Here is a 27,449-nt window from a genome sequence, read left to right on the forward strand (position 1 = left end):
TGCGTCTGGAATTCTATTGCTGTAGTCAATAATAATTTGACTACAAGTTACTAAAGACAATCATGCCACAAAATTTCGTAAGTTACAAAGCTTGCAGAGAGCTGAAAATGGCAAAATAAGGTGCTAAATAACAGTGCTATTACTGTACTTTTTTCCTCTGTGTACTGTTTTTGCTAATTTATAAGTTCGTTTAAGTTTTGACTTTTTTAATATCGAATGACAAAGTTTTTCAAACATGTAATCAAATATTTGTGTAAAGTTGAAATAAATAAAAAATAAATCAATAAATAAGATATTTTACAGTTAATAGCCTAATACAGTTGCTGCAGTTTATTTTATGATTCTTAAGCTGACTAGTCAAGGACAAAATTTACAAAATTGTTCATTAATATACAATGAGGCCCAATGTTAACTAAAATATAGCATTTTAAAAATCAATATCAATTATACTTAGCTATTTAAATGGAAAGGTAATAAAATGTCAGTACAGTAAAACCTTGGATTACGAGGATAATTTATTTCGAAAGTGTGCTTGTATATCAAAACACTCGTATATTAAAGCAAATTTTCCCATTAGAGTAACTCTGATGAGTCCATAACCGAACAATATTAATATTAAAATGATTAATACAAAATGTAAAGTAAAAAGTCATCCTACGCAGTAGCCCCCTCCTTTCTCCTTTCTTCTCGCTTTCACACATATACAAACAAACACACCAACACACTAACAGAAACACTGCTTAACACACACACACACACTAACAGAAACCCTACTCTGTCAGGAAACTTCTTTAACAATGAACAACTCTAATGACACTCGTGTGTGTGTGTGTGTGCAAAAACTAATGGAATTACAAAGTACACTTATGATCTTATTACTGTATATGCACAAACACGTTCTCTGTCAAGTATTTAGAGTAGGAGAAGGGTGCAAGTATGGGCATGATTCTATTTATTAGGTCACATACAAACAAACAAAACACATTGTTGTACTAATATTGAGGTCTAATATAGTCTAATACCATGGTCTGTACTGAGGAGAGAGCAGCTGCCAGCCAAAACCCACATTGACAGTCACAGAACACAAACAGGAAATTCAGTAGAATGTAAATGTGATATCACATTATAATAGTAATATAATAATAGGACTTATTTTTGGCTGAGATTTTGACTCTATTGACTTTTTAAAGTCATACTGTAAGTGTGTGTTCAGGAACTCTGAAAACTCTCCTAATTCTCCTAACTCGACCATGACCTTTTTAAACATGAGCGTTTCTGCTAAATAGATGTTCATCTCATGCACTTCCATCTAATTCCAGTGTGCATTCCTCCTCATAAACAGCATTCAGCTCCAGCCAGCATGTCGACTCTGATTGCCTGATCCCTCACATCATCCTCAAATTCAAGCTTCCAAACTTATGAGGATTAATAGTCCAGATTCATTTTATTGCCTCATTTGATTGACAGCTGAGGGCTGTTTGGTTGTGTGTCCATCTTCTCCAGCGAGTCTTCCCTCTGGCATTTACATACACAAACGGACCTCATGAATACTGAAATTTCTCAATCTTCAGCTTGATTGAGGGAAAGCAGGAAGGAAAAAAACATTTTTGATGTTAATTAAGTGCTATAGGATTTACTTTTGCATCTCAAATTACATTGATTTCTTGACATGTGTCAGTTTATCTGATAGCTGAAGGGATAGACCGCAGACATGATGCACAGAGCTGGAAGTTATGACAAACTAAGTTTCCCCTAAAGGAAAGGGGAAAAATTATGAGCATTAGGCAAAATGTGCTTCTTTGCCTCCAGCTGTTGGTATAAATCATATTCTAATAAAGCACGCTTATTCGGTTAAATCTCTCATTGAAATTCGTATTTCACGTCTGCATACCTGAGTTCATATCACGTGTTTCTGCTGCTTATTAAATTTTCCGCTCCGTTGCAAAGCTGAATGATAACGTTTACATTTAGCATGTGATATTAAAGTTTTACGATTTTGAAAGGGTTTATAACAGCATCACACATATGTGTGAACATCAGTCCCTCAAAATTTAAACATTCCAAAACATGCATGTATGAATGTACGCAGGAAGATTACACGATTCAATTCACAATGTGATTCGTTTAATTAAATCTTGTAGCCCCAATGTATAGGTCAGATATATAGGTCATATGTAAAAAAAAAAAAATAATAAAATTGAATATTGTGAAAAAGTTCATTTATTTCAGTAATGCAACTTAAAATTCAGCTCTTCTGCATTGTTTGGTCTCATGTCTCTCATCTTTCTCTTGGCAATGCCCCATAGATTCTCTATGGGGTTCAGGTCAGACAAATTTGCTGGCCAATCAAGCACAGTAATTCTATGTCACTGAACCAGGTTTTGGTACTTTTGGCAGTGTGGGCTAATGCCAACTCCTGCTGGAAAATAAAGTCAGAATCCCCATAAAGCTCATCTGTGGGAGGAAACATGAAGTGCACCAAAATCTCCTTATAGACGGCTATGTTGACCCTGGACTTAATGAAGAACAGTGGACCAACACCAGCAGATGACATGGCTCTCCAAATCAACACAGACTGTGGAAACTTCACACTGGACTTCTTGCAGTGTGTGCCTCTCTATTCTTCCTCCAGACTCTGGGTCTTTTGTTTCCAAATGAGATGCAAAAGTTGCTCTCATTAGAAAAGAGGACTTTGGACCACTGAGCAATGAACCGGTCCTTTTTTTCTTTGGCCCAGGTAAGAGGCTTGTGACACTGTTTGTTGTTGAGGAGTGGCTTGACAAAGGGATACGACATTTGAAGCCCATGTCCAGAATCCGTCTGTGTGTGGTGGCTCTTGATGCACTAACTCCAGCCTCAGTCCACTCCTTGTGAAAGTCCCCAACACTTTTAAATGGCCTTTTCCTGACAATCCTCTCCAGGCTGTGTTCATCCCGGCTGCTTGTGCACCTTTTTCTTCCACACTTTTTCCATTCACATAACTTTCTATTAATGTGCTTTGATATAGCACTTTGGGAACTTCCAACTTCTTTTGCAATTCTCTTTCGAGTCTTTCCCTCCTTATGGAGTATGTCAATGATGGTTACCTGCACAACTGTCAGGTCAGCAATCTTTCCCATGATTGTGATTCCTACTGAACCAGACTTAGAGACCATTTAAAGGCTCGGGAACCCTTTGCAGGTGTTATGGCTTAATTAGCTGATTAGAGTGGGACACTTTGAGCCTAGAATATTGAACCTTTTCACAATATTCTAGTTGTCTGAAATTGTGGATTTGGGGTTTTATACGCTGAGATTATGATGAATCATGGCTTGAACTATCTTGCTTTGCATGTATATGTAAGGTCAGAGGAGAATGACCAAAGTTGTTCAAGATAGGCAACAGAAACCCAAATAACAACATATCTGAACACACAACACTTTATACCTTGAAGCAGATGGACTACCGCAGCAGAAGGGACCTATTGTGTTCGTAAGGATTTTTTTTTAGAAAAGGCAAGCATTGTAGAGCTCATTGAGCTAAACAATGTTTAAATTTACATGTCATGGGCCAAACTCATCAAGAATTCAATTATTTTGGGTCATTTGTCAAAACGCACCTGAAGGTTTTGATGTTTTTACAGCGACATCATAGTGTGATGCATTTTTTCCAGTGTTTGGGGCTTTTTGAAGATCAAAACATAAAATCTACCTTTTCTAAAATTATGTCATAATGGTATCAATATGTCCCCTTTAAATGCATGTGCCCGGAGTGCCTATTGTCTTTCTGGAGCACCTGGGTGGCGATGGCACAGGGTGCTTGGGCCCGCTCATCGTTGCTTGCAACTCTATTCTTAAATTGGTTTCGTAAAAATGACAATGTTGCTGAACTTGAATGTGTCCTCTTCAGTCACTAGAGCTCAATCCAGTAGAGCACTTTTGGGATCTGGTAGAATGGGAGATTCACACATTAAATATACAGCAACTATCAATTTAATATGGGCCAAAATCTCTTAGGAATGTTGCCAGTATTTTGTTGAATCTATGCCACAAAGACAGTTTTAAAGGCAAAAGTGGTCCAGCACAGCACTAGTAAGGTGTACCTAATGGATTGACCGGTAGATGTAAATAAATAAATAAATAAACAAATTAATTAATTAAACATTAAAATAAAAAATTATCTTTAAAATGAACTAAATTCACACAGTGTGCCACTAAAAGGAAAAGGCAATCAAGAAACTAACCACATCCTCAGTAAAGGAATAGAAATCCAGTGTGTTATTTTATGTTTATATAAAAACTATATGTTTAGAAAACCCATTAAAAATAATGGCACATTTAAAGATGTGTGTGACAACAATGTGTGAGGCTTCACGACACCAGTGTAGAAATGGTTTTAAAAGTACATTGGAAGTTACTCTGTGATCCACAAAGACAGAAGATTATTATCAAATTTCAATTAGGTGTCAAAAGAATCTCTGGTTTACAAGACAGACATCTCAGTAATGGGTTCTGAGCTGTCATGTCATCAATGAAATTCACATCTTATTTTTTTTCCCTCTCAGATAACATGGAACAGTTACAGTAGATCATATCAGTGAAGCATTTGGGCTGAGAAGATATTTTTTTCCTTGTTTGTTTGTAATGATGTTTAAATGCTGTAACACCTCAATACTTATTATAATTTCTATGAAATTACCTAACTTTATTAAAAACATAATGTTTAGTTATTAAGGAAAACATATTACAGCTTAATTGTACGGTGGAACCTCGGATCACAAGCATAAATCGTTCCGGAAGTGGGCTCGTATTCCAAAACACTCGTGAACCAAATTTAATTTTCCCATAAGAAATAATAGAAAATTTAATTATTCGTTCTACATCCCAAAAAAATAAATACATAATAATAATTAATACAAAAGATTAAGTAAAAATAAAACAAATTAACCTGCACTTTACCTTTCAAAAAAGTAAAAAATAAATTCCAGCAGATAAGCGTTTCCCTTTGTGCACGCAGGCACTGTGTATGTGTGTGCATGTGTGTGTGTGTAAGGCTAGAGTAAGCGGAGACTCTTGCTTTTAGCCCCTCCTTCCTCCCCCTCCTCATCTTACACATTAAAACTTTCTTCTCTCGTTTTAACACACTCACACACACATTAACGAAAAGACTGTTGTTCTCTCCTAAATTATTAAAGCTTCTCCGCTTTATCTTAATGTTGCTCGCGACAGCGTAACAGCCTGTTAATTCATGCTCGTGTAATGATGAGATGGACAAACTGGTCGATGCCCGTCCTTTTCTTTGCTGCATTGTCAGGTTTTAGTACAAACTTTCGGGTGGATCCTGCACTTAAATCCAACAACAAAAACTACTGAAGAACAAAAATCAGGCTCTATATCCTAGCTTAAATCTCGCATTCGCGGTCACACCCACCCACAATGCATCTCTCGCACTGGACTACACTTCCGTAAACAGCGGTCATAAATCATCGTCTCTCTCCCACCTCACTGTTTTATCTAAAAAAAACCAAAACAATAAACATCGTTAATGGCACTCGTGTGAGCGCAAACTAACAGAATCACTGCTGTAAAGTAAAGCAAACAAACAAATGACCCAGCACCTCACCTCTGAAAAGATTTGCTTTCCGAAGAGTTTCTTTGGAGAGCTGAGTGTGTGTCTCTTGCCTTCATTTCTGTGCGCGCGTGTGTTTTTGTGAATGGGTGGTTTCACACACACACGCACACACAGCCAGCACTAATTATGCTCGCGCGCACACACACACACACACACACACACACACACACACACACACACTGCGATGGGGAAGAAAATAGATTTTTAACCTCTGTATTGAGAATTTCTTTTGCCTTACCCGCGCGCACACACGTGTGTTATAAGAAACAGTAAACGCGCTGTACACACGCGCTTCCGAACACAAAATAAAATATGTTTTACACACACACACGTAGTCACAGTGTTATAGTAAACAGTACACGCGTGCACAGATGTTGATTATACCAGTAAGAGACGAGCACTAAGACCCAGCAGGGGAGACGATTCCGCAGCGCAAGAGAGAAGAACCATTGGCTCAGTTGTGATCACGTGATGGTCGGCGCCAAAACAAGAAGCGCATGCGTGAAACATGATACTCGGTGCTCGTAAACCAAGACAATGCTCATTTTTCAAGTTGAATTTTATTAAAAATCTTTGCTTGTCTTGCGGAACATTCGTAAACCGCGTAATCCCAGGTTCCACTGTATTAAAATTTAATGAAGCTTTGTTTAAATATATACTTAATGCATGTAGTTATGTTTTTGAGTATTTTATCAACTTTTCTGATACTAATTTACACCTCAATGAATCTAAAATTGCTCTTTGTGTGTTAAGAAGTGCACTACCTTAATGTACTAATACATTATTTAAGAAGTAAATCTTATACTTACTTTGAAACCAACAAAAGAAGATGAAACAAAGCCAGACATAACACCACTCAACTCTCTTTGGGGTCATTTTATGTCAGTAGTCAGTCCATCAAAATTTGCCCAGAAGAACCATTTTACTTAAGGAGGAAATCATCTTTGCATTAGTTCTAATACATTAAGAAATGTTCGACCTCTTTGTGTTAAGTGAATATGAAAGTGCTAAAAAGGTCAGTGGTCATCCAGGCTTCACGTACATCAATCAGTCTTAACATTAAAAGTGCTGACAGGTGAAGTGAATTACATTAAATATCTCATTACAATGGGATCTGTCAACGGGTGTGATAGATTGAGCAGCAAGTGTACAGTCAGTTCTCAAAGCTAAGGTGTTTAAAGCAGGAAAAGCAATGCATCAGAGCATCTCCAAAACGGCGGTGTTACTAGTATGCAGTGGTTAGTATCGTACCAAAAGTGGTCAACCAGAAATCTGTCAACAGGCTCATGGAGGTGTGTGCCAAGAAAAGGTTAGCCCATCTAGTACAATCCTACAGAAGAGCTACTTGGCACAAATTGCTAAAAAAGGTAATGTTGGCTCTGATAGAATGGTGTTGGAAAACATAATGCTTCGCTGTTTGCTGGATATGGGGCTATGTAGCCACAGACTTGTGAAAGTATGCATGATGACCCCTGTTCACCTCTGAAAGCGCCTATAATTCACATGGATCTGAAACTGGATCATAAAGCAATGGAAGATGGTGGTCTTGTCTGAGAATTTATATTTTCTCCCACTTCCTATGGACAACTGTGTGTGTTTTCTTTGCTTACTTGGACAGAAAAGATTGTACCATGATGCATTATGGGGAAAAGGCAAGCTGCGGAGGTAGGGTGATGCTTTGGGCAATGTTCTGCTGGAAAACTCTGAGTCCTGCCATTCACATGGATGTGATTTGACAGGTACCACCTACAGTACCTAACATTGTTGCTGACCAAGTACACCCCTTTATGGAAACAGTATCCATTAATGTTAATGTCCTCTTTCAGCAGGGTCATGCATCCTGTCACACTGTAAAAATTCATTCAGGAATGGTATGAGTGTTGTGTGACAAAGGGTGTTGACTTGGTTTTCAAATTCCCTCAGTTCGATCAAGCACCTATGCCATGACCTGGACAAACAACTGCATGGAGGACACACCTCACAATTTACAGCACTTAAAGGGTGTGCTGCTGCTAACATCTTGGTCACAGATACCACAGGACACCATCTGAGGTCTTGTGGAGTCCATGCCTCAACATGTTATACTGTATAGAGGATCAAAATTATACACTACTTATTCAAGGGTTTTTCTTAATTTTGACTATTTCCTACGGTGGCCCTGAAGTGCAAAACAAATTAACAAAACTGAAAACAAAATAACAAAACCCAATACAAAATAACAAATTCAAAACCAAATTAACAAAACGGAAAACAAAATAACTAATATCTGACTGGCCTAGAGGTGCAATACAAATTAACAAAACGGAAAACAAATTAAAAACCAAATAACAAAACCCAAACAATTTTTTTTGGAGGGGGGATGTTTTGTTATTTTGTTTTCGGATTTGTTAATTTGGTTTGGAATTTGTTAATTTGTTTTCCGTTTTGTTAATTTGTATTGCACTTCTCGACCAGTCCGATACAAACCGGAAAAGGTAGGTATAGTTAGCGAATGAAATGCTTACCGCTGATTGGACGAGACATCTGTCACTCAAGATATACAGGAAGTAGGAACTTGTTTCTTTATCTTTGTTTCTTGTGTGTTCTGCTTCACTTTAAACTATGATGGCCGTGAAGTGCAAAAAAACTAACAAAACTGACTTCAGGGCCACCGTCAGTTCGCCATATTTGAAACCACAATAATGTTTGCACATTCATACACACGCAAATCTACCGCTACTACAGTACTTCCTGTATATCTTGAGTGACAGATGTCTCGTCCAATTAGCGATAAGCATTTAATCCGCAATCTATACCTACCTTTTCCGGTTTGTATCGGACTGGCCGAGAAGTGCAATACAAATTAACAAAACTGAAAACAAATTAACAAATTCAAAACCAAATTAACAAATTCAAAACCAAATTAACAAATCTGAAAACAAAATAACAAAACCAAAAACAAAACAACTAACCTCCCCCCTCCAAAAAAAAAAATAGTTTTGGGTTTTGTTATTTGGTTTTTAATTTGTTTTTCGTTTTGTTAATTTGTATTGCACTTCTCGGCCAGTCAGATATTAGTTATTTGGTTTTCCGTTTTGTTAATTTGGTTTTGAATTTGTTATTTTGTTTTGGGTTTTCTTATTTGGTTTTCAGTTTTGTTAATTTGTTTTGCACTTCAGGGTCACCGTAATTTCCTTTACTATAGTATGTAATATCGAAGACATCACCAAACTAACACATAAAGGATTAAGCGGAAAAACATTAAATGTGTCAAAATGTATAATTTATTGTGCTCTATTGTTATTACAATGAAAAGAATGGAGAGCCCTAGCTCAATTGCATTTAGACTCATCAGACTTGCACAACAGCTGTGGCCTAAAATCCAAAGGCGAACTTGGTGTGTTAGATCATACATACAGTACATATAGACGTATATAGTTTTACGACTTGTGTAAATTAAGTATTTTGAAGCTATTGTATTGTGATTTAGACATCATCCTAAACTAAAGGCTACGTATATAATTCCATTACATTTTAGCTACATTAGCCTTGTAGCTGTTGTGCAAACCCAAAGAAGCAAACATGTCTACATTTGTAGGTTCAATAATAACTTTCCTGCTTCCCTGCACAGTAAAGTATATCATAGGCACAAATTCCTGACCTGTGTTTCTTTCCTATATTGTTGTCTACCTCATTTGAAACGTGTGTGTGTGTGTGTGTGTGTGTTTTAATAATACATTCATCTCAAACAGTATGTCAGATGAGGATCAGTTCCTCATTGAAGAAACAGATGTCTTAGCAATGGAGGTGTCTTGTACATTTCAGGAAGCAAATTTACATGACTTTGAATTTATGTACCATCAATATAGCCTTAAGGTAATGATATTTCTACCGTTATTTCATTCCTCAGAATGCATTGATGAAAAATAGTTTCTGAGCATACATGTATATGGAAAGAGTCAGGTGGAAAGATGTCCTTCTTTTTGAAGTTTTCTGACATGGAAAGGATGGGAAGAAATAGATGTTGAGGGAACAAAAGTTTAGTGACCCTTTGCAACTGACATTATTGTGTCTGTCTGCGATGGTCTTAACCCATGGCAAAAGGAACATTACTTACTGGACTCCAGTTCCAAAACCCACATTCAAAACCAGTCACAAAAGCACTTTCAGCAGGAAAGCACATTTTATAACGTTGTGTCTTCTTCAACACTTTGTCTCCTTGTAAAGTAATCACTTCTAAGTTGCTCCAAATTGCCCCTGAACCGTTTGTGGTATTTTTTTACAGCTAACGCGAGTTACAGTGCTGACTACCTTCCAAGATAATGCTCAACCCCTGATCAAAAGCACTACTTGGTGTGCGGAACAAGTAATTGTACACCCTACATAGAGCACTAGCTTTCCATTTAATACTATTTGTGATTCAACCCTGGAAATCACATTAATATAACAAATCAAACTTCTTCTTCTATTACCTTCTTCAACCACGTTCAAACTGTTGTTTCTCTTTTGAATAAATCCATGACCTCATACTGCACATGAAAATAATCAGAAGCACAGAAGCCATCACTTGCTTGGGTGCTTTAATCTATGTGACAGCGATGGGTAATCCGGTAGGTAAGCAACAGAAATGCATAAGAACATAATGTTAGTTAACTGTACGTCTGCCTCCGCTGTTGTGATTGATGACATGGTAGTCATGTGTCTGCATAAGTAAGGTCAGTATCTGCAATAATGTAGGTCATAACTAGCACAACATCAATCAGTTTAATGAATATGTAATATACAGTCAGTATTTAATAAACAAGATTGTAATTGCGGTGTACTGAATGAAAGTAATAGTTGTGAAAAATAATTAACTTTATGGTAGAGTAAATCAACTTCATTACAGCCCAGATCTCTGGGTTTCAGGTTTGTGTGGTTTGGCAGGTGAGAAGTATGTTGTGTGTGTCAGTGTGATGAATTTTATTGATGGAGCTGCAGGGAAGCTGAGATGCAGCACTGCATTAGTAATCCCCTCATGGGGCTCGGCTCAGCCGCTCGGCTTTAATCCCGTCTACGCAAAGACCGGGGTGATTCCCACATTCAGGACATATGTGATAGACTTTCATCATTTTATTTTTTTCTCCCCTCCCAGGGGGATTAGAAGGAGTCGACTTACTTTTTTCCTTTGTGCTTGCCCTTTCTCTCAGGCACTCTTGTGGTCAGGAAGGTAAAATTAGCTGTGAACCTTTCCTTTTCATTTGTCATTCTGATCCTCACATTGATTTTTCAACCAATATTATTTCTCGGTTTTTATTTTACTTGTTGTTATAAAGGGTAAATAAAAATGTGGATGTAAATATATAGCACAATGCATTTTTCATAGAAAGACAACCTTTTTTCTTCAATCTATATTTCACGATTACTCTTGATTCTGAGTCTGACTGCAGTGATGCATTTCTGCTTTTAGTTTGAATTTTTCTTATACACTCCATTTCCCCACCCTTCCATATATCGTACACTAAATACGCCCCCCCCCCCCCAACAATAAATAAATACAAAAATAAATTAATAAAATGAATAAATGAATGAATGAATAAAAGCTATTTCTGTACCGACCCACTTTTGCTTTCTTGCATCCAGCAAAGAAAACAACTATGGAGATTTGCAATGGCTGGAACTGGGTTAAGAACCCTTCAAAGGATTATTAAACGTAAAAGGATATTGCTGAAAAAAAGCAACTTCACAGGGAAAATGTGGTCAAAAAACATTTATTGGAGATGCATTGAACACTTGCATCGTAACAGGTGTGTTTAGTAAGTAAGAGCATTTCCATACACACAATGAGAACTTGCAGGATAGGGACTAAACAGCTGTGTTGCAATAAGAAAAGCACTTGTTAGTGAGACTGGATTGGACATTGGAGATTGGACATTAAAGCAATGGAAAAAGGTCATGTGGTCATCTGGACTATTTGAGAGTGATAGGTGCGTCAGGGTAATATAAGGGACGTGCATGAAATAATGCACTCATCATGCTCAGTGACCACCATACAAGCCTTTGGAGGCAGTGTTATGATCTGTGTTTGCTGCAGACGGTCAGGTCTAGGCTCAGCATAGTTATGGGTCAATACTCTGAGGTGGACTGAATGTACTGAAGGATCACTTTATGATAACAATGTCATTTTTCTTCTATTCTGGCAAGGCCATATTCCGGGACTCATATTGTGAAAGATTGGTTCTGGGAGCGTAAGGAATCTTTTTCATACATGAACTGGCCACCACATTTCAGAGCTAAATAAAATTTTGAATGAAATTTTATAATGTGCAACTTTTTTGGCCAAGCAGTGCATTTCTATAGCTTATTTATAACTTTTTTCTTAATTGCACCAGGTTTCCATATTTAATCACAGTTAAATGCCAGAAATTAGAGATTGTACTGTATTAATACAAATCAAGTAATACTGTTACTGTAGATATTTTAGAGCAATATGGCTTTTCCTAGGCTCTGAATTGTTCCCTTTTTTATATCCCCTAGATAATAATAAACATACCTTATTATATTTTAAATATTTGAAGTTTGTCTGAAGTTTGTATAAAAATATGTTAATAATTGCATGTGCTGAAATACAATATATATTTATTACATATTTAGCTTTATTTTATATTAACCCAATTAATTTAAATGGTCTTAAAACAAGTATTATACTAATCCATAAACTATAGTATGAAGGTCAACAGTGTATACTGTAGATACAGACAGCCCGTGGATGTTATAATGCACTGATGCAGGTTCTAAATTTGTGGGAATGTTGTACACTTTTTAATAAGGTTCTCTGGAGAACCCACCCCACTTCAGCAGTGCGAGTGAATCCAGACTTCCTCTCCAGTGAATTCGAACACGACTTGTTGTTGTTCAGCACCTTTCAGACGTCCGGCGTGGGTGTGTTTGAATACAAGCTGTCGGCGTTGGATCTGAATTCGGAACATGCCCGAGCGAGTCAGCGTGTCAGGGGTTTCAGCCTGGCTGTGTTTAGATAAGAAATCTCGAGCTCAGGGAATACATGATTAGGGACAGAGAGAAAGAAAACTGCCAGCCGCAACACACACACACGCAGATATACAAACAACCATGACAAACATGCACATGAAAAAAATCAGCAAGCGTATTCTCATTATATTTTCATTTCCAGTTCAATTCCTGAGGCGTCCTCAGAGCATCATCATTGTCTTTTAGCACCAGCTGAACCCAAACACAACAACATCTAAACACTGTCAATCACACTGAACTGTGTTCCATAAGGCAACCTCACCAGACATTGTTTCTGAAGTGGTTCTTAGTCATCTGGTTCATGACGGGTGTTCAAACAGATTGACAGTGGCTTGTAAATGATGGCGAGGATTTTTGCTTGGCTGCAAATTGGCTGCTGTACACAAACACACGGTGTATACACTAACTGCCCACTTTAATAGGAACACCAGCTTATTCATGAAGTTTTCAATCAGTAATGTAGCAGCAGTGCAGTGCATAGAAATCATACAGATACACAGGTTAAGAGCTTTGGTTATGTTCACATCAAAATAAATAATACGTGCTTCATCTTTGCATGAGTACCAAAAGGACTGGGTTGAGGATTTCATAAACTGGTGTCCTGGATTTTTTTTTTCGAATAGGAGTCAGGATCAGCATGGCAAATGGACAAAAGTCAGAGTGCAGTAATAAAATCAAAAGCTTTAATAAAGTACTGTATTAGTTTAAGGGTGTGTATATTTATGCAACTGCACTATTTCAGTTTTTAAAATTTTACCCCCTCCACCTAAAACATTTCATTTTATTTTTTCAATTGTACAGTTCATATTATAAGTCACATTTAAGGTGAAAAAAGTTGTGAAATTATTTATTTAGGTCTCATTTTTTTACATTACAAAAACCTGCCATTTAAACAGGGGTGTGTAGACTTTTTAAATCCACTGCATTTATAATGTGCACTAAAATATATCACTTCACTATTGTTAGAAGTTAATGCTTTGAACTAGCCTTTTTAAATGGTGTTTTGTTAAGCATCTACTACACTATGTAGGGACTTCAGGATCATTATGTTATAATCTGTACCAGCTCAGAGGTGACTCAGAGATCCATGGTGACCGTAACGCTGTAAGAATCTCAGTCCTGGAGAATCTCAGTACCACTTACCAGTCAGTGTCTATATAGTGTCCATATAGTATACAGTGAAACCTTGGATTGCGAAAAATGCGGTTTGCGAATGTTCCGCAAGACGAGCTAAGATTTTTAATCAATTATGACTTGAAAAACGAGCAAGTCTTGGTTTACGAGTACCTAGTCTTATGTACCATGCATGCGCTTCTTTTTTTGCCGCCGAGCGTCACATGATCACAACTGAGCCAACGCTTTCTCTCTCTTGCGCTGCGGAATTGCTTCCCACACACATACAGATGCATACTCTCTGCCCTACACAGAAACACTGATCTGTCCCGATTCTCAAGTTCAAGTTCAAGTAGGCTTTGTCACTTCAACCATATACAGTTAGTACACAGTGAAACAAAAAAACTTTCCTCCAGGACCAAGTTGCTACATGCAACATAAACTTACAACATAAATTAACAGAGAAGCTAAACTAGCTAACTAAGAGGCCTAGTTAGCTGGCTAGCAGAGACAAGACAGATAGTCCTAACATAAATTACAACATAAATTAACAAAAACTAACTAAAACTAACTAACTAAGGAAGACTATCTACAGGTTTTACAGACAACAGACAACATAAAGTGCATGTGCAAATGTGTTCTTTTTAAAGGTAAAGTGTGCAGGTTTATTTGTTTTTTCCATGCGAGTGTCATCAGCGATGTTCTTTGCTAATTTTTCAGATGAAACAGTCTTTACGTTAATGTGTGTGTGTGGATTTATTTTTACTTTATATTTTGTATTAATGATTTTTTTTTTTTTTTTTTGAGGTTGTGGAACGAATAATTTGAGTTTCTATTATTTCTTATTGGAATAAATAAATTTGGTTTATGTAAGTTTTGGAATACGAGCACATCAAAATAACCCAAGGTCATGCAGTATTTGCAGAGCTTTCATAACTTAAATAAAACAAAATGCAAATAATTTGTAAACAATTGCAGTAAACTCTTATTTTTTTTTCCAGAGCTGTACAGTACATAGTAACCACATACAGTATGTGTGTGTGGTCTCCAAGGTCTCTTTGCTGTTAGTAGCTGCAGGAGAGCCAGGATTAACTTTCCACCTTTGGAATCGTACCCTCCATTCTTATCACATGCGGACAGCATGGCTTCGTTGACAAACCGGGTGCATGAGCTTCAGCCTCGGAGCTGCCAGAGCAGGAAGTGAAGCCCAGGTTTGTCCTGCTGATAAACATAACAAGGGTGAGATCTGGGAGGAAAAAAAAGACAGGTGTCTTTAAAAGTCTGGTGAAGTGTATAGGGATCATATTTATATGATCCTGCGCTGCTGACTTATAGATTACGATGGATCCGAATGATTACATCTCTATAACGACACCCCTGACAGGTGTGCAGCTGCAAGTCAAAGATTTGATATTAAAGCACTCATTTTAATACATTATTGATTTTATATTAACATCTCATTCACAGAGATTAGATTATGGGCCATACTATATGAATGGACTAAAAAGCATGGAACTGTTTACAGGGTATCTCCACTGTCATTGTTTTATAATGGTTGGAGGTAAAGACATGATACATTCTTCAGGACAGAGGGGGTTTAATTGTTTTACCTTTTTATAACATGACGAATCACATTATAACAATTTATAACGATTCATACAAAGAGACAGACTGGTACTGTACACCTGCCAAAAAAATAAATAATAAATAGAACTCATTTTAGAGCAAAAGTTTTGAGACACCCTTTCATTTCTTCATATTCAAATAAACCAAATTATGTTTATGAAATTAAAGAAACAGGAATAACTTAACAGGAATAATCAATTTACTTTAATAAACTGCAAAGTGCCTTAAGATGCAATTTAGAAACTGGTTGTTATTTAACATCAGCAGCAGCAACCTCATTTCCCCTCTCGTCTGTTCCCATTCAGCATCATCATTATATTAATCACCAACATGATCATCTGTCATCATCTGCACCTGTTCCTCACTGTGTGGTTTAACAAACCAAAAACATTCCCCTGAATCTGGTCAGGTACAGGGACTGGACCGCCAAAAATGAGAGCCAAAAACGTCCTTTAGGACGTCTGGAGGACTATTCCTTAAGTGTACATTTAAAATATACATGAAAGAATGGGTCTTTGGATGCAAAGTATGCAGAAATGAGGGGTGGCTCAAGCCCCACACAGCACTGTATATGAATGAAAAGGATACTGTGTTACTCCTAAATAAATACATAAATAAATAAAAAAGATGTAGCTGTGCAAACACAACTGACTATGATGTAAGAGGAATAAAACATTAAGGGATGCGATGTTCCACACCATTCTGTCACCCTGTCACTACACACAGGGTTTTATTACTTCCATATATACCTACAGAATGATGTAGCAAAAACAAGAGTACATACACTACTGTATCGCATGAAAAGCAGGAGAGGTGTCAGGATTGAGGAGCTGAGACTCTCGGAACTTGAGATCATAAAATCAAGACACTCACTCACACACTCATTGTCTACACCGCTTTATTCTGTATTCAGGGTCTTGGGGGGCCTGGAGCAAATCCCAGGAGGCTTAGGGCACGAGGCGGGTGCCAATCCATCACAGGGCACACACACACATACACTCACTACGGGCAATTAGGGAACGCCAATTAGCCTGATCTGCAGATCTTTGGACTGTGGAGACCGGAGTACCCGGAGAAAACCCACCAAGCACCGGGAGAACATGCATGAACACAGAGACGGGAATCGAGCCTGACAGGGAAATCGAACCCGGACGACGGTGCTAACCACTAAATCACTGTGCCGCTGAAATCAAGACAAAACCAGCAAAATCAAACTTGTTAAAGCCAGGTACAAAAACTGTTTATTTCACATGGTAGTTAAGAACTGATTTTTACATTCAGGAATTTGATCCCAAACTGGTATGAGATCATAGGAAATCCTAAGGAGCGCCTCAGAGGTTGGCAAGGCTTGCCATGGTTTGGGAGAAATCTCCCAAAGCTTTGGGAAAAGGTCTTTCTTAAAGCAAATTTAATGCCCATATAAATACTTTGTTAATGTTTAGCTGGAACTTTTATGAAGCTTCTACAGTCTTTAAATTTAAAATAAGTGGTGTCTTTCAAAGTTAGTACAAATTCAACACACCGTAACTTTGAAAGACAGCGATTTACTGCAGGAGCTCCATATGAGTCTGAGCTGAACTTTGCTATTGCATTTGTGCACAGAACGAGGGTTGTGCAATTCGTCCCCAATTACTTACATTGTGCTCATATTCCGGGTGACAAACTTCAAAGCACGAGAATTTTTAATGACCAAGACCGATGGTAATGTACTTACATGCACCTCAATTTTGATTCAAGACAGACTTGAAAAAAATCTAAACTATGCTTTTAACATTGCCAAATGATCACATTAAATTGGATTCATTTAACAATATGGCTTCCACATGCATTATTCAGCAGCTTATATAATAGCACTTAATCCAGCACATCCTTTCTTTTTCCTTTTTTTTTTTTTTTTTTCATATCATGCCCTGACTGTTACTCAGGCACACAACTAAATGCAGCCAGTACATCATAAATTGAGGTCATGAAACCGTAATGGGATATAGGCTATTTTATCATGCTTTAAAATAGCATGCTTTTTAATTTGTGTAATTCAGGAAAAAAAATGTTTTTATTAATTCGATGGACTCTGCTGTAATGAAAACCTTGCCAATGGTTTAGATCATCAGGCGACCGAGCGCTCGTCTGCTTCAGCTCACTTGAAGTTAATTCATAATTAATTCTAAAAAATAGTTCTTTCTTATGAGTCTTTCTTGCATGAACATTAATTAAACAATAATCGTTTACATATATATTTATTGAATATTGGCCTTGAATGACATCTTATAGTTTTTAGAGTACATTTATAGACAAAGCATGGGTTCCGCTGTGATTTTATCATGGTAACATTAAAGTTATTTATGTGATGTCAGACAGTGGCGTTGGCCTCAATACTGCTCTTTGCTCAAACTCATATTGCATGTTCACAGTTCTGAATAAAAAATTGCAGGTTTGTGTATAAATCCCCATCAGTGATTGGATGTTGTTGGTGTTGGACTTGGTGCAAATTATTATGAGGCACTTATTCTCAGTTGCAGACAACACGATCAGTTTCCGGCGCTGTACTGATCTGAATATTCTGAAAGGAAGCTGTTGTGTCCTATTACAGTAATGATGTTTGTGCTGCATTGATGAGAACAGGATCTTTAAGTAGCCCCTAAACTACATACGGCCTTATGTGGTCCAGCAGAGACAGCGTGAGTTTAGTCTCTGTAATAAAACATGCACACTGTGATGTATCAAAACCAAGAATCGACTTTGTGTTTTGTAGCAGAAAAAGGAAAGTATGGGATGCATTCGGCAAAAAAAAAAAAGAGAAAAGAAGAAAAAGACAATAAATGCCTTGAGCCTGAACTATTATTAGTATTAGCATTAATATTCAGACCGAATAAACAATCCATCAGTCTGGGTTAAATTGCACATGTCACTCTGGTACTATGTACACATGCATAATGAGCTTGCAAATGCTACAGAGATCAGAAAATGACTTTGGAGTCCATTAGTCAGAGTCTGAGTGTGTGTGTGTGTGTGTGTGAGTCTAAGATCAAACTACACACATTTGTTTTCTCAGTCTCAAGAACAGACACATATGTTACACTGAAAATTAATAATCTAGCATTTGATCCCAGCCTCAAAAACACTAATATTTTAACATGTCTCAGCTAAAGACTTGGCGAGTGAGGCTGTGTGAAAGAGATGATCGGTGTGGTTAAAGTACAGTCAGAATAGATCTTCTGGATCTTCTCCAAAAACACCATCTAACTGTGAGCGTAAGGAAAAAACAATGGTCCTAAATAAACTATCAAGCATCAAGAGAGAAAACACCTAAAACAAGGCAAAAATAAAAGATGGTCAATGTTGTCCGACATTTTAACATTTTAACAAGCCTAACATTCTTATAATAGAGTAAATATATTTACTAAGTGTTTCAAAATTTAACAATTTGTATGTGTGTACAGTATGTTTTACGTTCTTATTATACTCTTCCTATATTTCTTTGTATTTGAGAAGGAAATTACGCAGGCAGTGCTGCATTCACGTCACTTGCCTTTTTTAGACTTTTTGAAGTGCCTTTTTTATTTTATTGCCAGTTGCCGTGGTAACACTGTGATGTATATTTTAGATATATTTTTTCCAAATAGTTATCACTTTATTGTTGCTAGCGGTCTCTCTGCGTCCTGTTGCTATCGAGTATCAACACACATTGCAAAATAATGACTTCTGGTCGTTGTGAATAAGGGATCAATAATGTGATTAAAAGTAACTAGTTGACCTGGACTGGACTAGATTTGCATGCATTAGATGTGAAAACAAACATGAGCACTATTCTGAAGTTGCTCAGGAGTTACGCATACAGGGCAAAGTCAAACACATCCGGATTTATTAAACCAGTGTCAGAATTTTAACAACTGTTATACAAATAAAAAATTTTATGAACCCCATATACTTCTTTTGTGTGACCAAAGATAAAAAAAAAATAGAGGTATTTCACTCCATTAATATGCTCGCACGTATTAACATAGCATACTGTGTTAATTTTTTGCAAATAGCAGTCAATGGCTGCCCCGTTGCACACTTTTATGCCTCATTGCAGTCAAAAGTTTGGCCACACCTTCTAAGTAAACTTCTCCTCTGCAGCAGAGGTACGTTTTGGTCTTTCCTTCCTGGAACGGTCTTCATGGAGGAATGGAATCATGAGGTTTCATCATGGTGTTTGAGGAGTTTTGGAAATGCACTTGACAGTACTGTTCTTGCAAAAGCTATTCCAGAACAGCTGACATTCGTGTCTCAAAATAACAACTGACTGGTTTTATTGCTGTTGTTACTTTATTGCCTAATACCATATGTGTTACTTCATAGTTGTGAATAGATTGTACTCTAGAATATAGAAAATAAATCCAAAACTTGTGTAACACTTGGATTTAATTAAACCACTAGTTACTTTGCTACGGGGTCGAGAATCAAAATACGGGTTTTTAAACTGCACTTCCGGTATTGCGCAATCAAGACAGGACAAGTAAAGACGCGACACAATAACCATATATAAACCAAACCAACGTGTATTAAACCAACAAACAAACAAACAAACAAACAAGGTGCACCAAAAACCGATATATACAAAATATATACAAATATAAACAATGTGTATGGTGTATGCGGGTGTGTGAGTGCGTGTATGATTGTCCAGAGTTAATGATATTGCAGTGTGTGAAATGATGCACGGGAGAGATTGGCTCGGCCTCACCGGTATTGATGACAAATCCGGGAGCTCGAGCAACGGAACGAGAGGTGAATTGTTAGTGTCTATGAGGAATAATCCAACCGGGGAAAAGTACTCCTTTAGAATCATCCAACAAACTCTCTCTCAAAATAAACAGCGCGCTGGGTAAATCTCTCCGTCTTGAGCCACTTGCCGGTTCCGGCTTTATACCGGCACACGTGACCCAACGCCGCTTCCGGGTTCCCTCGCGCTGCGATCGCGCATGCTCGCGAGAGCTTACCGAGTGACCAACACAGTCAATGGGGACAAATAAAACCAGATCGGGCAAATTTACAAGCACAGGTGAGCCGCATTAGCTCCTTAATCCATTTCCCTGTTAGTTAAAATGCCCTTTTATGTGGCTGCGCTACATAGACCCCCCCCCCAAGCCTCCGGCGTCTGAGGAGAACGTCCGTAAAAGCGCTTTAGATTAACCACGTTCACTGTATCAGTTTTTTGTGGATTGCCCCAAGACACCGTGTAGTTGATTGGTCCTTTTTTGGTTTTTATTTCTGCTGGTCCCTCCCACTTGGGCGCTAGCTTGGCAGAAAATCTTTTCGCTGCGGAGGAGAGTGGGTGAGTTTTTATCCAAACTAGATCTCCCGGTTTAAAGTGCGCATCTTTTCTCCGGGCATTGTAGTATCTAGCTTGTTTGGACTGTTGTTGTTTTACTCTTTGTCTCACCTCCTCCGTGATAAGTCGTTGTCTGTCCAGTAGTGAGTAGGCGGTGTGATCAGGTGTTGGAGGGTGATTCATGAGCCTTTCGAGTGGCCCTTTTAGTTGCCGACCCAGTGTGAGTTCTGCAGGTGTCTTTCCCGTAGTTTCCTGTTGGGCTGTATTGATGGCGAATCTGAGCTCTGGTAACCATTGGTCCCAGTTTTGGTGATGGTCCCCGACGTATGAAGCGATCATTGTCTTCAGAGTTCGGTTAACTCGTTCCGTCAGGTTCGTTTGTGGGTGGTAGCTCGTAGTTAGCTTTTGGACGCTCCCCCAGGTTTGGCAGAGGTGTGCCAGTAGCTGAGACGTAAACTGGGGACCTCGATCGGAAACTAGATATTTGGGTACTCCCCATCTAGTAAAGATCTCCTCTCTTAGAACCTTCACCAGTTTTGGCGTCTTTACATCCCTGAGGGGAAACATCTCCACCCATTTGGTGAAATAATCTACCACCACCAGCAGATATTCATTTTGCCTTTTACTTCGGGGAAAAGGACCCATGATGTCCAATCCCACGGTGTGTCCTGGCTCTGGAACCTCCGTGCTCTGTAGTAGCCCACTAGGTCTAGTGTTTTCTGTTTTATACTGTTGACACACGCTGCAAGTTCTCACATAGTGCCAGACGTCTTTCCGCACCGTAGGCCACCATGCCACATCTAGTAACCTCAGCAGGGTTTTTAGTTGCCCCAGGTGTCCTCCCAAGGGATTGTCATGATAGTAGTGTAAAAAGTTTTTTACTAATGACTGGGGGACAACTAGTTGAAATTTTTCTCCGTGTCTTACCGGTACCCTGCGATATAACGCCCCTTGGTGATGTTCGAAAGAGACCCTCTGCTCTCTTGTGCTTCGTGGCTGGTCTTTAGAGAGCAGCTTCGTGATGGTGGGGTCCTCATGTTGGGCTTGCGTTATCTCACACAGGTCGTTTGGTAAGTCGGATGAACATTTGGTGGTCGTAATGGCAAGACATGGAGCGGTGCCCACTTTTAACGGCGGGGGCGCCCGGGATAGCGCATCTGGTCCCAGATTTAAGCAGCCTTTTCTATGATGTACTGTAAAAACGAACTGTTGTAGGCGTAACGTCCATCGGGTGAGACGAGAGCTGGTTTTCGGGCAGTTGAAGGCCCATGACAGGGCGGCATGGTCGGTAAAGACCTCGAAAGCACGACCTTCTAGATAGTGCCTCCATTTTTCTACAGCCCAGACCACGGCCAAACACTCCTTTTCTGATGTGGAGTAATTCTGCTCAGCTCCTCTCAACGTTCGCGAGGCGTAAGCTACTGCTCGTTCTCCTTCTGCTGAAGTTTGGGTGAGGATGGCTCCCAGGCCCACTTCGCTGGCGTCAGTGTGCAATTGGAATGGCAGATTTAGGTTCGGTTGTATTAGTACTGGTGGGTTTTGAAGTGCGTGTTTGATTACATCCATACTGTTCTGGCATTCTTCGGTCCACTCCCATTTTACTCCCTTCCTCTTTAAATTATTTAATGGAGCTGTTATGTCGGCAAAGTGGGGAATGAACTTGTGATACCAGCCCGCGAGACCCAGAAAACGTTGAAGAGATTTTAAGTCTTGTGAAAGGAGGATATTCTGCCACCGCCTTGGTTTTCTCCGGGTCTAACTGCACACCTTCTTCAGAGATGACATGACCAAGGAACTTCAGCCGCCTTTTGAAGTAATGACACTTCTTCATGTTGAGGGAGAGCTTGGCTTGGGTGAGTCTGGAAAATACTGCGTTGAGATGCATTCTATGTTGTTCTAGGGATTGTGAGTAGATGATGATGTCATCTATATAGACAAAGCAATATTTTCCTCTTAGATCCGCCAAGACTTTCTCCATCAGTCGTTGGAACGTTGCAGCTGCGTTTCTGAGTCCGTAGGGCATGGACCGGAATTGAAACAGACCTTTGGTAGTGATGAAGGCGGTCTTCTCACAGCTGTCTCGCTCCATCTCCACCTGCCAGTAACCGGATTGCAGATCCAATGTTGAGAACCAGGAGGCGCCATCCAGTGATTCGATGATGTCGTGTATTAAAGGCATTGGATATGCATCAGGTTTGGTTTTGCTGTTCAATTTTCTAAAATCCACACAGAAACGGTAAGTCCCATCGGGTTTAGGTACTAAAACAACAGGTGACGACCATGACGAACATGAAGGTTCGATGATGTTGTCCTTCAGCATCTGGTCGACTTGATCTTCTATAATCTTTTTCTTTAGGGGTGATACTCGGTACGCTCTGGATCTAAATGGGGTGTCGTCAGATAAAGTGATTCTGTGTCTCTCTAATGCTGTTTTGCCCAAGATGTTGGAGGTGGTGCGGGGCCAAGCGGCCATTAGTTTCAGCAGCTCCTCTTCGTTGTCGGTGTCCCATGATGTCACACTTTTTGTGTTTTCCTCCGCACATAGGAGATCATCAGGAGTCACCGGTAAGGCTAAATACAGGTTAGCTGTAGCCGGGCGATGAGAGTGGCTCCTTTGAGCAGGCTTAGATGGCGCAGAGTGGGGTTGGGACATTATAAAGGGATGATAAGTGACTCCCTCCTCTGTTTTCAGCCCGTACTCCCCGCGTGCGACGTCCAAGGTGGCTCCTGTGGCTTTTAAGAAGTCCAGCCCCACGATCAGAGGGAAAGCCAGGTGAGAGTTGCTCATGACGTACGTGTCCAGCTCACATCCGATCGTGTGCCAGATGTAATGAAGCCTTCTCTGGGTTTGCGCCTGGTGTGTTTTTCCATCAGCCATAACAAACTTCTGAGGAGAAGGAACATCACACCTGACTTCCTGTTCGCAGAGCTGCCTCCATAGATGTTCCCTCATCAGTGTGTAGGAGCTTCCTGTGTCGACCACAGCATTCACCTTCCTTCCTTGAACTGTTACTGGAACCAGGAGAAGCGAAGGAGTTGCCAGAGGTTGAGCAATGGAGAGTCCCGCTGCGTGCTTTGAAGGAACTCGGTCACCTGCCTTCTTATGACTCTTTTCCTTGTTGTGCTGGGTGTCCACCTTCTGCCAATAGTGTTTGGAGCTCTTGCAGTCTTTTTCCACCCTAGAACCTATCTTCACAAGCTGTTCCACGGTGTTCACTGTTCCTCTCAGACATCCTGCCACTCTTGGGTTGATGTTATTCAGGATTCGCCCCACTAGTTCTTCCTCTGAGATATCAGGCTTCCACTTCATACAGAGGGCGCGGTAGTCATAGGCGAAGTCTCTAAGGCGTTGACTGGGCTGCTGTACCAGAGACCTTAAGTTTTCTTCCACTTCTGTGAGGTAGTCATCCGGTAAGAAAGCCGCCATAAATGCCTGTTTAAAAGACCTCCAGTCCTTCACCTTGCCTTTCTCTGCCTTCCACCAGCTCAGAGCAGGTCCTCGTAGCACCGTGCTGAGGGTTCCTAACAGTTCTGGGCCGGGCAGTGGTCTGATCTCCAGATAGTTTTCACACTGTTCGATGAAATTAAGAACATCCGCCGTCTCTGAAGCGTCGCCAAAGGCTGGAAACTCCAGGCGGATGGGTGGTCGGCCATAAAAGGAAGAAGAAGAGGGTAAAACTGAGGAGGTAAGCTGAGCAGAAGCGTGTGGTTGGACACAAGGAGGAATGTCGTATGTTTCATGACTGCTTATGTGCTGTACCTTTGCTGTAGATGCTGTGATCGCCGTGCTGGGAGAATGTAGAACAGGAGATTGGGGAGATGCAGGGGTGTAGGCTTTTAACCTTTGGATGGTGGGCGTACTTGTGAGCCGTAGTTTTTTCATCTGGTTTTCCCAGAGTACGTCACGTCGCAGAAAACAGTCAGTGACAGCTCTTTCCAGTTTCTCCAGGGCCTCTTGGCAGTAGCGCTCCAGCCCTTCTAAGCTAGCGTCCACTGCGTCCCGAAAACTGGTTTCTCTGTTCAAACTGCTGTTTACGGATTGTCTAAAATCCTGCTCCAACGTGTTCACTTTGTCAGTAAGCGCCCCCATATCCTCCTTGCATTGATTCAGTTCAGTTTGCAATGTATGCACAACATTAATATCAGACACAACATCATCATCATCATCATCATGTCTGTCAGATATATATAGTGAACTAATCAATGAGGTTATTTCAGCTGTAGGGTTACGGCGTGTAACAAATGCATCATCTACATCCTCCAGCACATTATTAGCTACAGCAAGGTCGGCCTGCACGGCACCACTAGCATTAGCATTAGCAATGTTAGCATCCATTTTGTTCTGCCAAGACACACAAAACCGGAAAATACCCGAAAATACCGATTCCCCGTACGTACGGGCCACCACTATGTAACACTTGGATTTAATTAAACCACTAGTTACTTTGCTACGGGGTCGAGAATCAAAATACGGGTTTTTAAACTGCACTTCCGGTATTGCGCAATCAAGACAGGACAAGTAAAGACGCGACACAATAACCATATATAAACCAAACCAACGTGTATTAAACCAACAAACAAACAAACAAACAAACAAGGTGCACCAAAAACCGATATATACAAAATATATACAAATATAAACAATGTGTATGGTGTATGCGGGTGTGTGAGTGCGTGTATGATTGTCCAGAGTTAATGATATTGCAGTGTGTGAAATGATGCACGGGAGAGATTGGCTCGGCCTCACCGGTATTGATGACAAATCCGGGAGCTCGAGCAACGGAACGAGAGGTGAATTGTTAGTGTCTATGAGGAATAATCCAACCGGGGAAAAGTACTCCTTTAGAATCATCCAACAAACTCTCTCTCAAAATAAACAGCGCGCTGGGTAAATCTCTCCGTCTTGAGCCACTTGCCGGTTCCGGCTTTATACCGGCACACGTGACCCAACGCCGCTTCCGGGTTCCCTCGCGCTGCGATCGCGCATGCTCGCGAGAGCTTACCGAGTGACCAACACAGTCAATGGGGACAAATAAAACCAGATCGGGCAAATTTACAAGCACAGGTGAGCCGCATTAGCTCCTTAATCCATTTCCCTGTTAGTTAAAATGCCCTTTTATGTGGCTGCGCTACACTTGTGTCCAAACTTTTGCCTGGTACTGTATTTCTGTATTTCCAAAATTAAAGGCCAAGACAGTACTGGTACAAATGTAATATAAAAACCCTTTGTGATTTGCATGAAGTGAGTGTACTTGGGCCCTTATTAAAATGGCATTAACAGCTATGCTGTACTGCCTCTCCTTTATTTTATGTGATAAAAAAATCGAACACGATTCTAAATGTCTTGTCTTATATATGTATGGCAGGTTATCATACCTTAACTTAAAGTGGGATTAACCTTTAGGGAATAGAAAACCATTTGTGAAAATGTACACACAATTTCTTTTAATACGTGTCATAACATCATAATATTTCATGATCCAGTTTACTACCATACATCAGGTACTGTATTTCACTCCTATAAAATCTGTGTGCTGTTCTCCATGTAAATATGTAACTTTGCTACACATTTTTAGGTTTGCCCAGAGCTGAAAAGCTACTCTTTAGATATCAATAAATAATAACAGTGGAACCTTGGAATACGAGCATAATTTGTTCCAGAAGCGGGCTCATATTCCATAACACTCATAAATCAAAGCACATCTTCCTATAAGACATAATGTAAACTCAAATTATTCGTTTCACAATCCCAAAAAATAAAAGCATAAAAATAATGAATACAAAATATAAAGTAAAAATAAAAAAATTAACCTGCACTTTATGCGCGCAGGCACTGTGTGTGTGCATGTGTGTGTATATGTTTTTGTATGTGTGTGAAGATAAGTAAAAGGAGACTCTTACTTTCAGCCCCTCCCGTCTTCCCTTTCTCATCTTAAACCTTTCTCCTCTCTTATTTGAATTTTACACAAACACACACACATACAAAGACATTAACGAAAAGACTGTTTTGTTGGAAAAATTAGCAAGGAACATCGCTAATGACACTCGTGTGAGTGCATTCCAACGGAATCACTGCTGTAAAGTAAAAAACAAATAAATGAACTTGCACTTTACCTTTAAAAGAATCGTGACAGAGCAGTGTTTCTGTGTAGAGCTTTACACACACACAAACACGCGCACACACACACACACACACACACACACTAAAGGCGAGAGAGAGTGTGTGAACTGGAATGGTGTCAAATTACGCGCGCGCACACAACGACAGGCTAAGGAAGAAAATTAATTTATAACCTTTCTAATGAGACTTTCTTTTGCTTTACACGCGCACTGTACACACATGCTCACAAACACAAAATAAAATATGTTTTACACACACACGTGGTCACAGTGTTATAGTAAACAGTACACGCGTGCACGGATGTTGATTATACCAGTGAGAGACGAGCACTAAGACCCAGCAGGGGAGACGAATACCTACAATTCCGCAGCACAAGAGAGAGAAAAACCGTTGGCTCAGTTGTGATCACGTGACGCTCGGCGTCAAAACAATAATGCATGATACTCGTAAACCAAGACTTGCTCGTTTTTCTTGTCAAAATTTATTAAAAAAATCTTTGCTCGTCTTGCGGAACACTCGCAAACCGTGTTACTCGCAATCTGACGTTTCACTGTATGTGATGAATCTGTTTTCTCAAATTAAGAAGGGACAAGTGTCATTTATTAATATTGATTTTTTTTTTTATATAGCACTACTTACTATAATTAAATTCTTTAC

At 39.5% G+C, this 27,449-nt stretch overlaps 1 protein-coding gene and 1 long non-coding RNA gene across 2 annotated transcripts in view; both read left to right on the plus strand.

The window, feature by feature from the left end:
• si:dkey-112m2.1 (transmembrane protein 132D) overlaps nucleotides 1-27,449 on the plus strand; it is a 219,941-nt gene that overhangs the window by 123,202 nt on the left and 69,290 nt on the right. The window lies entirely within an intron of this gene.
• LOC128507387 (uncharacterized) lies at nucleotides 22,894-23,623 on the plus strand. The gene is made up of 3 exons (XR_008355818.1): nucleotides 22,894-23,236; nucleotides 23,364-23,444; nucleotides 23,546-23,623. It is a non-coding gene; the product is annotated as an uncharacterized LOC128507387 (long non-coding RNA).

Source organism: Clarias gariepinus, chromosome 19, assembly GCF_024256425.1.
Source record: "Clarias gariepinus isolate MV-2021 ecotype Netherlands chromosome 19, CGAR_prim_01v2, whole genome shotgun sequence".
Taxonomy (NCBI): domain Eukaryota; kingdom Metazoa; phylum Chordata; class Actinopteri; order Siluriformes; family Clariidae; genus Clarias; species Clarias gariepinus.